The sequence below is a fragment of the Pelophylax lessonae genome, assembly GCF_965119305.1.
Source record: "Pelophylax lessonae genome assembly, chromosome: 8".
Taxonomy (NCBI): Eukaryota; Metazoa; Chordata; class Amphibia; order Anura; family Ranidae; genus Pelophylax; species Pelophylax lessonae.
In genome coordinates, this window is record NC_138775.1 from 224,414,130 (window position 1) to 224,427,722 (window position 13,593).

General features: G+C 43.2%; 1 pseudogene across 1 annotated transcript; it reads left to right on the forward strand.

The window, feature by feature from the left end:
- The first annotated feature begins 7,084 nt into the window (after positions 1-7,084).
- Positions 7,085-11,256, forward strand: LOC309561658 (small nuclear ribonucleoprotein F-like; annotated as a pseudogene). Its single transcript has 2 exons — positions 7,085-7,297; positions 10,984-11,256. The product of its transcript is annotated as a small nuclear ribonucleoprotein F-like (transcript).
- The last annotated feature ends 2,337 nt before the right edge of the window (positions 11,257-13,593 follow it).

Sequence of the window (13,593 nt, forward strand, 5' to 3'; positions counted from 1 at the left end):
TATCCAAACTCTGAAGCTGCCGCCAGAATAGGAGTAGAGGGGAAGTCTGATACTTGTTCCAGCCCCAGTCTGAAGAGTATATATCATTCATATTTGAAAGATATTCTCTCATTTACCATTAAGTCAACAGGACAGGAAGTGAACTTAAGTCCCCCAAATGACAAACAGATGGCAAGAGAAAGCTGACAGCGGTTTTAAACCTCCCCTACACTATCAAAAATGAAAAAAGTTTGACTTTAGATATACATTAAGGCCTTCAAGAAAACTGCCTGTCAGTTTTTTTTAGATGCTCCAACAAACAGAGTTAACAAGCTAAGATTAACAAATGCCAATGTGTTTAGGGTCTTGGGGTTCACAAACCTTTTCTCAAAGCAGTGATTCACTTTGCGTGTGTTAAGTATGTATCTATTGACTCAGTTAATGCAGATAGAATTTGGCAGGCAGTTAAATGTCACTTCTTAAGGTCAGTCATTTCATTACCTTCTGATCAGCATGTTATGGTCTAATAAAAGTGTAAACAACAGGAACGATGGAAACATCCACCGGCTTGCTATTGACCTCCTTAATTTAGTTGTATGTTATGTAATAATCACTAAATAACTGAAAACTGTAACAAAGTGGCAGATGGGTCATAGTTTCTACCACTAACACTAATATGTGGTAGGGAGTTGTTATGTTTGTATTAGGGTGTAAAAGCTTTCATAGGTGACAACAGTCAAGAATTTCATCATACGGTTTCCTGCCTATTCCCTTCCAGGGCTTGTTAGCAAATATGGAGTATTACCCCTGGTGGCTCTTCCTTTTGCCAACTCTGACAGTCAGGCAGGAGTTTAAAAGCTTTTTCTGAAACTACACTATTTTTAAGACCATCTATTTAAAATGTCTTTTGGGATTGTTTTGTTTAGACAAATGTACTCTGAAAAATAGAATATGTTAGATGGGATTTATATTAGCCTTGGTGCTGTACTGATGGCTTTGTGCTGCTGTCTTGTGTTGTTGCTTGTTATGTAAGCCTGGTTGTCAGGCTATTGTTGTATGAATAACTTTTTGCGAAAACAATAAAAAGAAATTTACAAAAAAAACTTTTTCTGGAGTTTTCTGGGGGCAGGGTGAGTTTACACAGCTCTTTAGGCTCTCAGAGATTTTCTTGTTTACAAACCTTTTTTCAATATAACTTGGTGTGCACAAGTAAGGCCCTGTTCACGCCCAACAAGCAAAATCCCATTCTTTTTAATGGCCCTTGTTCACATTTGAGTGTTCTACCGCCTGAAGCAAAACGCCTGAAGTTCAAAAAAGTACATGAGCTTCTTTTTAGCAGATTACAAGTGTTTTTGGCCCCATAGACTTCAGTAGAAGCGTCTGACTTGAGCAGAAAAATGCTCGTAAAATGCTCAAATAGCAGCTCTCCATCCCTAATTTCCTCTCCCTCTCCTACCCCTAGTGCTTTCTATTGGCTAAACAAAAATGCCCGAAGTTGTAAAACGCTTGTAATACACTTCTAAAACACTTTAAAAAAGCTTGTACAAAAGCTGCAATAAAAGCTTAAAAAGCCAGTAAATTGATATGCTCAGGTGTGAATGGAACCTACTGTAAATACAGCACATTGAAATTGATACACTACAAAAGAGTGGTTAACCACTTACTATCCGCCCACCTTCAAATGACGGTGGAGTGGTGTAGCTATTATCCTAGGACGCCGTCAGCAGCATGGCGATCGTGACCACGCCGTTTTGCTAGGACACAGCACGATCCCAATCTTGGTAAAGAATCAATGACATGACTCTTTACCCATATGATCGGTTGTGTCCAATCACAGCCGGTCACATGTAAATGAAGAAGTGCCGTTATTCGGCTCTCCTCGCCTCACACTGTCAGTGTGTGAGGCGAGGAGAGCCGATCAGCGGCTCTTCCTTACAGGGGAGACAAAAACAAGTAATCCGCGCACTGATCATCAGTGCCCTGATTACACAAAATGTAAATAAAGTTCCAGTTACTGCCCAGCATCAGTGCCCACAGTGCCCACAATCAGTGCCCATAATGCTGCCAGTCAGTGCCCATCAGTGCCTGCTCATCTAGGCACTGATGGGCACTGACTGGCAGCACTGTGATCACTGATTGTGGGCACTGATGGTGATGCCCATCAGTGCCACCCATCAGTGCCCATCAGTGCCACCCGTCAGTGCCCATCAGTGCCACCTGTCAGTGTCCATCAGTGCCACCTCTCAGTGCCCATCAGTGGCACCTATCAGTGCTCATCAGTGCCACCTATCAGTGCTCATCAGTGCCGCCTATTAGTGCCACCTATCAGTGCCCATCAGTGCGGCATATTAGTACCTCCTCATCAGTGCCACCTCATCAGTGCCCATAAGTGCCACCTCATCAGTGCCCATACGTGCCACTTCATCAGTGCAGCCTATCAGTTCCCATCAGTGCCACCTCATCAGCGCACATCAGTAAAGGAGAAACATTTATTTATTTTTAAAAATGACTCTTTTTTTAAACAAAATTTCTGTCTTTTTTTCTTTTTTTTTTTGTAAGAAATAAAAATCCCAGAGGTGATTAAATACCACCAAAAGAAAGTTCGATTTGTGTAAAAAAAAATTATAAAAATTTCATATGGGTACAGTGTAGCATGACCGTGCAAATGTCATTCAAAGTGTGAGAGTGCTGAAAGCTGAAAATTGGCCTGGGCAGGAAGGGGGTGAAAGTGCACTGTAGGCAAGTGGATAAGGTACAAAATAGAATTACATCTAAATAGAGGTAATAATTGTGTACTAAGAGGGTTCATATAAACTTAGCATATAATATAATACTGTGACATGAGCAAAAATATTATCATAATACGTATACAGTAGAGCTCAGAGATTTTCTAAGCCCTTCTGTACATGAAATCTTGCACACTTTGTACAGCAATGTCATCTCTAGAGATAAGCAAACTTTTCATTGTAATGGAGAGGAACTAATTGCGCTTTGGATGACTGCAGCATTTGAATATGAATATTTTTAACTTGACCCTAACCATGAGCTGTGATCGAAAATGAATTATTTTTATAGATGTAGAGAGATACAAAAATGATGATGGTGCTCTAGGCAGTACTTTATTTAGAAAACCCACAGCAGGCAATAGGGTGTTGCACTCCTGTAGTCCCCAGTTCTCTATATAAGAGCTTACCTTACAGTCAATTGTGGCGGTTGCAACACTGTTGTACAACTGTTTGGATAGTAGGAAATTTAGTAGAAAATATAATGCGCTACACAATAGGCTACTAATAAGAGGATATGCTGGGAGTACATTGAAGAAGGCTTACAAAAAAGTGAAATCCAAATCACGTAAATCTTTCTTATTTGAAAGCTTGAATCCTAAAAAATTAAGACACGGTTAAAATTATAACGCAATATACCAAGCAACACAAGGATATGCAGCAAATTCTGGGTATATATTGGTATTTGCTTAAGGCAGGGCCATAGGTGGCCATCTATATGTGGGCGACCTCAGAAATAATTTTTCAAAGGGCCACACCTATTTGAGACAGATTAGTTAAAAAGGATCTCCAGTCATATTTGTGTTTATTAAAAGTCAGCTGCTACAAAAACTGTAGTTGATGGCTTTTAATAAATAGGCACTCACCTGTCCCAGGATCCAGCAATGTGCTCGCCCGAGCCACTCTTTCCATCAGTGTTCTATCCCCGGGGATAGCATCTCAACTGTGCGCATATGGCTGTGACAGCTTGTGGCTTCACAGCAGGTTTCCTGCTGCACATGTGCGATTCGCGCTGTGCTTTGTGAATGACCCACAGTCTTCTGAGACATGTGATGTGTCGCAGAAGACTGAGAGGAGGATGGGGCGGTGGGAGAACTTCCACTCTAATCGCCTAGACGATCTGAGCGGTAGTGGGAACGGGTACCTGTAAAAAACAGGTACCGCCCCCTCCCCAAAAAAAAGTGGGATTTCTTAAAGAGGAGGGGGAAGGAGGCCCTAAAGTGGAATTTCCCCTTTTGGGTGGGGCTCCACTTTAAAAGCCATTATTTTGGGATCCAAACTGGGAGAGCCTTGTAAAAGATTACTAATGTACAAATGTACACTTATTGCAAAAATATATCTATGACTCCATACAATTGGTGTTGCCCAATGGGAAACTTTTAATCAATAAACACTTTGTGAACTGCTGACATAGGCTACAGCTGTCTTGTTGTCCATGCTCTGATTATTTCTCTAGTTGTGTAACAAATATTCTTGAGGTACAATGTGCCACTGACAATTCCAGGGCATTGGAGACCATTTCCGTAAGGTTGAAATTTAAGCACCCCTTTGCTAGAAGGGGGCCCATATGAGCAACTAATCTACAGAAAATTGACATTGGTGTTGATGATAGTTACTGCCAACTACATCCACATCCCATAATCAAGAGTAATGTTTAACCGGTTGCCGACTGCGCACAGTATATTTACTGCGGCAGTCAGCCCCGGCCAGGCAGAGTGACGTAGATCTACGTCGCTCGCCTGTCACTGGGTCTTGAGCCAATAGCGGGCGAGCGCGCGCCCGCTGAGGCGCGCGCCCGCCTCGGCTCATTTACGGAGGAGTGCGGGCGTGTGACCGGCGGACCCGATGTCCGCCGGTCACACTACGATCGTCGGTAGAGCGGGAGAAAGGCAGAGCGGCTTATGTAAAGAAGCCGCCTGTCATTCTCCCCTGTGTAAAAATGCAGATCAGACGGTTCTACTATGTAGAACCGTTGATCTCTGTTTTTACACTAGGAGACCTGTCCCACTACAGTTAGAAACACGCCCCTAGGACACACTTAACCCCTCCCTGTCCAATACAGTTAACCCCTTCCCTGCCAGTGTCATTTTTACAGTAACAGTGCATATGTATAGCACTGATTACTGCAGTAATGTCACTGGTACCCCCAAAAGTGTCAAAAATGTCAGTCAAGGGTCCGATCTGTCCGCCGCAATGTTGCAGTACCGCAAAAAAAATCGCAGATCGCCGCCATTACTCGTTAAAAAAAAACCCACCAAAAATGACAAAAATCTTTCCCTTTGTTAGTAAACGCGATAACTTTTGCGCAAACCAATCAAAATACGCTTTTTGCGATTTTTTTTACCAAACATATGTAGCATAAAACAAATTGGCCGAAAAAATTAAAAAATTTTGATTTTTACATTTTTTTTGGGGGGGAATTTCATATAAAAAAAGTGAAAAATATTGTTATTTTTGCAAAATTTACGCTCTTTTTTTGTTTATAGCGCATGATCAAAAAATCGCACAGGTGATCAAATACCACCAAAAGAAAGCTCTGTTTGTGGGAAAAAAAGGACGTGAAATTCGTTTAGGTACAGCGTCGCGCGACCGCGCAATTGTCCGTTAAAGTCACGCAGTAAAAAATTGCAAAAAACCCCCTGGTCAGGAAGGGGGTAAAATCTTCCGGGGCTTAAGTGGTTAAACAGGAAGAGGGGGGTCTGGAATCTCAAGGAATGGACAAGGGAATCCACCCCAACTCTAATAAAAGAGGCGACTTTACCGGAAGTAGAATGTGCAGTAAGTGAGCATTACAGGACAACAACATTATTATCTTAAAAAACATATAAATGTATTGAATACATCCAGATTAATTAATCTGGATAATCAAACAGCACACATATAATAACACATTAAACCATAGAAAAATCAGAACCATCCATGAGTGATGATGGTCTTCTAATTGGTCGGTCAAGAAGTTATGCGTCTGACGCGTTTCACGGAACTATAGTGTTCTGAAGTGTTTCATCAGAGACCCCTGACTTTTAAGCCAACACAAACAATATAAGAAATGAAACCTCCAATGGCTAAGATAGGCAGTGCCGTGTACACAAAGAGGGGATGCCCAGCGACCGCGTCCAAAGGAGGTTGGCCCCCAGATGGTAGTTCCAGGGTAATCCTCCTGGGGAATACTGAACTCTGTAGAACTGGACACACACTAGAGCTGCCCGGGCCTTGATAAGGGCTCAGCAACTGTTGAGTTGGGGCTAGACACCGAGGTCTTAACCAATAATCAATTATCGTGTGCATGTCCCAGCAATGGAGAACCGGCTCCCCAACTAATCATACTGTTATCAGTTGAGAAGATTTTTCAATGGAAGGGTCTAGTGGAATGGCATTTCTTCAGGTTTGCTCTGTTGATCCACCACAGACTTAAATTAATTTGTTGTGTAATCACTATTGTTTTGTGAAGGGATCCTGATGTCCATTGTCAGACAAAAGCAAACTGGAAACTTCCAAGTCACCACTTCACCCATTTCATCATTGGAATTGCAATTACTAGAAACCCAATATCTTTGAAGCACAAATCTGCCGAAAAGTGGAAGGCTGACAGGACCAAGGTTACTCTCTCTCAGATCACAAGGACCTTCTCATCTGGTAAGAAGATAGAGGCCTGTATTGTTCTTGAGCATGCCCCCAGGTACACCAGGCTTCTGCAGTGGATGATGATCCACCCAAACTTCTTCAGCACCTTCAGTACTCTTTCCCTGTGAACTAGACAATATGACTTTATTGCAACACCTGCAACAAGTTGTCATCAAGTAGTATCCATACAACCTTTTGTCTGATCATTGCCAGAAGAATTAATACAAATGTTTTAATAGGCACATGTAAATTAGAGGTGTATAAAGGTGGCCATACCCAAAAAAAACCTGATTGTACAGCCTGTGTACAATCTCCTTTAGATTTACCAAAATTATATAATAGGAGGACTTGCCTATTTATCCAATCACCCTGTATCCAATAAGACAGGCTCCTGCACTACATAGTTTATGGTAGATCTAAAGAAGATTGTACAATCAGATTGTAGAGTGTATGATGAGCTTTACAGAATTTTTCTGTTTTCAATACTATAGCTCTGTTCTACATTTATGTGATTGCTCAGCAACTTCTCCTGCTCCAGTGTGCACACTGCTAAATGAACGATCTATGCAGGGAGGAAAGTTACCAAACGATATATCAGCAGAGCAGGACACTGGCTATGTAAGAGGGGAGAACAGTGCTCACTGACAATACCTGCATTGAGGAAGCATGAAACTACAGCGGTCGGCACGACATAGATCATGGGAGCAGAGTGTGGTTCAATTACATCAACTGGTATAAAACTTCCACGCTCTACTAATGGTTCTGCCATCCTGCAGGACATATACCAAGAAGTCATGGAGGAGTTTTCAATAGAAGAAACAGAGGCTGAGGTGAAGCCTGCTCCAGAACATAGGTGTAACTTTTTCATTTCTGTAACAGAGATACATTATTGGTACACGGGGAAGCTGAAAGTTAGAAAAAAAAAAAAGCGAACTGTACCCCCTAATGACGTCACCGAGACTGTGATGAGTCCACCATAGCAAAGACAAGCCATAAGAAGAAAATGCAATACCTAACATATACCCAAAAAGGGTCACAATTAGAGTTGGGCAGACAAATCAAGCCAAGCAAAAGTTTGGCCCTAACATCGCCTGTTCGCCCATTTGGCGAACACCCACATTTTTGTGGGGGGCTCAGAGGGATGTTTGCCCTCTGAGCACCACCCAAAGTGCACTGCGTGCTGCACAGTGCATTCTAAGGCCCTAATTACATGAAGCAATGCAGCTGACTGCTGGTCAGGTGCAAGGCTTTGTCCAATCAGGACACAAAGCACAGTCAGAGCCATGGTTGGACAAAGTCATAGTTCAGTGCTCATAGTCCCACTCTGCACTATAAAAGGTTCCTTCCCATAGGAACCTTTTGCAGTGTATTGTTGGAGAGGAGATAGAAAAAAAAAAAAAAAGATAGAGCCGCGCTCTGTTTGCTACTAGCAAGTTAGTGTATTATCGTGACTATTGTGAGTGTAGAATGTCAGTGTAGTGTTAGTGTAGTCTAAGTATAGTGTGAGTATAGTGTAGTGTCAGTGCGGTGTGTCAGTGCAGTTTTGGTGTAGTGTGAATATAGTGTGTGTATAGTGTAGTGTCAGCATAGTGTGTCAGTATAGTGTGAGTATAGTGTGAGTATAGTTTAGTTTTGGTGCAGTGTGAGTGTAGTGTTAGTGTAGGGCAGTGTTTAACACAGCATTACATAACAATTAGTGCTGTATTCGTTTTTTTTTTTTTTTTTTGCTGCATTTTTTGTTTTGCTTTTCTGTTTGTCCTGTGCCTGGCCCTTTTTTTTTAAATGTCAGCTGAAGTTCTTTTGACTGTGATGCTGTTGTTTCCCATTTTTTATTTATGTATTTTTTTTTATAGTTTTTACATTTTTGTCAGAGGCAGTCTTCAATTTCAAGTGCACCAAACATCAATTTTCATTGAATAAAGAGTATCCAATTACACATTTTCCAGTATCTATTACATTTGTGTAATAGGCCGGCCCCCCATCATGTCTGGTAGGCCATCAAGGAGAAGCAGACGTTCCCATGCCACTCCAGCAGGGCACGTTTTTCTCTGTTTAGTGATGTTGCCCATGCTACCTAGCCACAGCATACAGAGGAGGTGGTGGACTGGCTTACTAAACCATCCTCATCCATCTCATCCTCTATCACCCAAGCTGAGACTAGTGTGCAGTCCACCCCAGCTGCCCAAGTGGCTTATTCTGACTCCTTGTCCACAGCTACTCCTGCTATAGCTCCAGCATGGAGGAGTCAGCTGAATTATTTGAATACAGCTTCAGCCTCTTGCTTCTTGACAATGCACAGGCATTGCTTGATTCTGATGTTAATTCTGAGGTTGAGGAAGGGAGTAACATGAGCCTACAGAGAGGGTAGAACACTGATAAATAACAAATTGGTAGTCATGCTCCCCCAGCCGCAGCGTATTGCCAAGTTTGCTTAAGTGATGATGAGGATGGAGGGGATAATGGTGATGAGGTCACTGACAGGACTTGGGTGCCGGATAGAGCAGAGGAGGAAAGTTAGAGGGAGGCAAAACCCCAACGAGGCAGCTATCATGGAAGAGTAGAGAGCAGCCACCCTATTCCATCAAGTTGTAGAGGTGTTGTCAACCGGCCCACTTCCCCCAGCTCAGCTGTGTGGGCCTTTCTTAGCCTTTCTGTGTAACTGATCGCATTGTTGAAATTTGCAACCTCTGCTGCAAGCAGATCAAGCATGACAAAAAACACCAGCTATTTGGGTTCCACATGCTTGCAAAGGCATTATAATCTCCCACCACTCAGCCCATTGGCAAGAGCACCTCAAAGCCTCACAAAAGGAACATAATTCTTACTGTCCTCACTCTCCAGCTTTCATGTCTACCCCCGCTATATCTCATGACTTCTCAGCAGCCTTCACTGACAGGGATGATGGTATAGCAAAGGGTGTCACAGGTTCTTGGAACACGTCTGCCAATAGCATACTACCAGCTGTAGAGTATAGCAGGCAAGATTCTCTGCCCCAGCTGCTGCATCAAAAAATACACTCCTTGCCACCCACATGCCCAGCATCTAAATTCTAGATTGTCTAAAGTTGCTGGATTTACAACTCCTGCCTATCCGTCTAGTGGATTCTGTGAATTTGCAGAATGTGCTGTACCACAATGGCAGGTTCCCAGTCTCTATTTCTTTGCACGTAAGGCCATTCCAGCTCTGTCCCATTACGTGGAAGGCAATGTTTTGGCATCATTGGGCAAGGCAGTCAGCAGCAAGGAACACCTTACTGCTGACATGTGGTCCAGCAAGCATGGTGAGTAATGATATATATAGTTCACAGCACACTGGGTACCTCTGTTTGCAACTAGGAATGATGCAGGACAGGGCTCAGTGCTGGAGCTTGTTTTGCCACCACATCTCTATACAGCTGGTGGTAATTATGCGAGATCTGTCAGCTCCACCCCTCTTCCTCCTCCACCTCCTCCTCCTCCTCCTCAATGCCCTCCTTTGCTGAACTGTCCTGTGAACCACCAGTATCCCTGAAGCACTCAAGGGGCTATTGCAGTGCTTCAGCTGGTCTGTCTAGGGGACAGAAGCCACACCGGAGCAGAGATTCTTTCAGCTCTTCAGGGGCAGGCCCAGAGGTAGTTCATGTTATGGAAGCTTGAGCCAGGAATAGTGGTGTTCGATAATGGCACTAACCTTCTGTCCGCCCTTCGATAGGGAAAGTTGACACATGTGCCATGCCTGGCACATGTCCTTAATTTGGTGGTGCAGCGTTTCTTAAACAGGTACCCAGGTTTGCAAGATCTTCTAAGGCAGGCCAGAAGAGTCTGTAGCCATTTCAGATGGTGATACACAGCCAGTGTTTAGTTGGCTAAAATTCAGCGGGAATTCTATTTGCCCATAAACTGCCTGATTTGTGACATGCCCACCAGGTGGAACTAAATTTTGGCAATGCTGCAGTGGCTGCACATGCAGCAGTGGGCCATCAACGACTACCTGCGTGAGTATGGGACAAGGACAGGCTCAAGGGAGCTCAGCTTTTTTTCCCCCATGCCAATGGCTGCTGATAAAGGATGCATGCACTGTACTGTCACCATGGAGGAGGTGACAAGGATGGTGAGCCGTGACAATGCATGTATCTGTGACACTATCCCTCTTGTGTTCCTGCTGGAGAATACGCTGCATGACATTATGGACAGGGCACTCAAGACAGAACAGCAGGAGGAAGAGGAGGACTTCTTTTCTTCTCAAGGCCCGATTTATGCAGACACCATTCTTCTGACTCCACAGAACACACAAGAGGGGAGGGAGGAGGAGGGGTAGGAGAAAGAGGATTCTGGCAGTTTTGGAGGCATTGACGCAGAGGTAGACATATGTCAAACCTTAAGAGATGGTTTTCAGTCCCCAGAAACCTTGGAGTAGTACATCGATGGGAGGAGGCAGTTCCAGATAGTGTAATCCTCAGTGACCCTGGGGACTCTGCTTCTCATGCTTCACCAACGTGCGGTACATGGGCTCCCTTATTCCTCAAAACCTGCAAAAGGATCCAAGAATTTGTGGCAACCCTTCTTGACCAAAAAGCATTCTGCAGGGAAAATATTTTCTTCCTTTCACTGGTTTGTAGATCAGTGGCAGAGTGAGTTTGCCACTGAACCCAAAACCATTCCTTAATGGCCTTACTGTTAAGCCAGTAATGGTGAAACTGAAGTGGGGTATGGAATACAAGGCATACCTGGTCTCTGTGGATGGCTACATGAACATGCAGTTCACAAATACAGAAGAGTATATTGATAGGTCATAGTCTGGACATCTTGGAGAAGTTCTTATAAGGTGTAATTATGTATTATATATACGAGGAGTAGAAGAGGAGGAAGAAGATGGCAAGATGAGAATATGATGCAATTTCCAAATTTGTTTTGTAAATTTATTTTGAAACTACTCTTTTGAGGTTATTGTTGGATATTGTTTTTGTATGTTTTGTTAAGAAAAAAAAACATCACCAACATCCAAAGCCCATTTTTTTCACACCTATCCAAAGTCTGGAGACACCAGACTTTATCTAAAAAAATTGTTAATCTTGGCCAAAGTGTTCTATAATTTGGCTTCTTCACATAAGGCTTGCTCACTATGGTGCAAAAATGTGTTATTTCCATCCAAAGTCTGCCAAAGAGACACCAGAATGTATCCAATAAACTCTAATCTTGTTCGGAGTGCACTAAATTGTGGCCTCATGATACAGACTGGCTCCCCAAGCCGTTGTTTACAAAATAAAGAAAGCTTGCAGGGAAAACAACTTTAAATGTTTTTTTTCTGTATATATGTCAGTTTTGCTGCAGCAGGTTCTATAAACGGTACAGATGCGTCACTTTACAGGCAGACTTAGGGGACCCCCAGGCACTATATTTAAAGAAATTATTATTTTTTATTGTTTTACTTTAAGAATAATTAAAATCACTGCTCCTTTAAAAACAATCTTTTTTTTAAAAAATGTTTTGCATTGATACATGTCCCCCAGTGCAGTACCCAGGTCCCTATATGCTTTTTTGGCCAATAACTTGCATATAAGCTTTCAAAATGGGCACTTTTGATTTTTCAAGTTTGGATCCCATAGACTTTAATAGTGTTCAGGTCCGAATTTTTGCGATGTTCAAGAGTTCTGTTGCGAACCAAACCGGGGGGGAGGGGGGGGGGTTGTTTGGCCCAAATCTAGTCACATTTATCATACTATGTATTTAGCAGGGCATCTAACGAGCATTACCAGAAAAGGTACCTTTGCATAGACTTTGCTTAGAGGCCATCCTGTGGGACATTGCAGACTATCTGCAGTCAGCTGTACCTTTACTGCAGCAAGGCAGTCTTCAGCCATGATCCTTTGCAGGAGTAAAAAATGAATGCTGTCTCTGGAAGGGCTGTTCAATTTCTTATTATGTGGTCCTAATTAGGGATGAGGTCAGTGTTCAGTCTGAACTTAAGTTTGGAATGAGCACTGGCTATCCGAACATTTGTTTGAATGCCAAGTTTTTATCTTATGAGTATTATGGCTGATGAAGCTTGCAACTCCACTGACACCACCTGGCCCATTACCTTACATGACCGGAAGACTCGTGCCACGTAAGCAAATGGTTGGGAACAGAGAGGTTATATCATTGCCTAAACATGGTCATGGCCATGACCAGTATCTACACCCCTTTCCTTACATAGCTTATGACAGCTGGGTGTGCTGTCTTTCAGCTATAGGTGGTGTCAGAATCAGAGGCGTTTGCCTGGCCATTGTTTTTTTTTTTTTTACTGAGTTACCGGGCAGGGGGGAATCATGATTGAGAATTTACAACAATGGACTTTGTTTGGCCTTTTTTTTTTTTTCAAAAAAGAGCTTGTCAAACATTTGGGTGTCTTTATTTCTAGGTGACATATTTTTTTGTGTGAACAAGTAGGGTATTATGTACCCTAAACTCATTCACGTAGGGGGTTACCGGGATCTAGGGGCACTCTTACTATAAAATGGGGCTTCCAGATTCTGATAAGCCTAGTGCCTGCAGACCCCCACAACCAACAGCCAGGGTTGTGGTGAAGAGTCCCTTGTCCTTGTCAACATAGGGACAGGGTGTTTTGCCAGGGAGGGTGCCCACTAGCCCAGAAAATGGTCATTTTTTTAAAATTGTTTATTCGTAGTTTTCAACATACAATGTAATCAAACATAATGTACAATGTATCAATAGCATACAAAAAAGTATTGTTAAAGTGGTTTTAAAGGCTCAAGGTTTTTTACCCTTATGCATTCTATGCATGAAGTTAAAAAACCTTCTGTGTGCAGCAGCCACCTCAGCCCCCTAATACTCACCTGAGCTCCCTCTCCAACCAGGGGATGCTGGATGTGCAGAAGAGCTGAGCTTCTCCTGGGTATCTCATTCCTCAATGACTGAGACAGCAGCGGGAGCCATTGGCTCATGCAACAGCAGCAGGAGTCATTGGCTCCTGGTACTGTCAATCATAGCCAGTGACCCAATGAGGAGAGGGTGGGGGGGAGAACCGAGCCGCAGCTCTGTGTGTCTTATGGACACATAGTGTGGGGCTCGGTAGAGAGCACATACCAGTGCCCCCAGAGCAACAAGAGCTTGCTATTGGAGGCACTGGCTGAAGAGGAAGAGCCAGGAGTGCCAGCAGGGGACCTGAAAAAGAGGAGGATCTGAGCTGTTTTGTGCAAAACCACAGCACAGAGCAGGTAAGTATAACA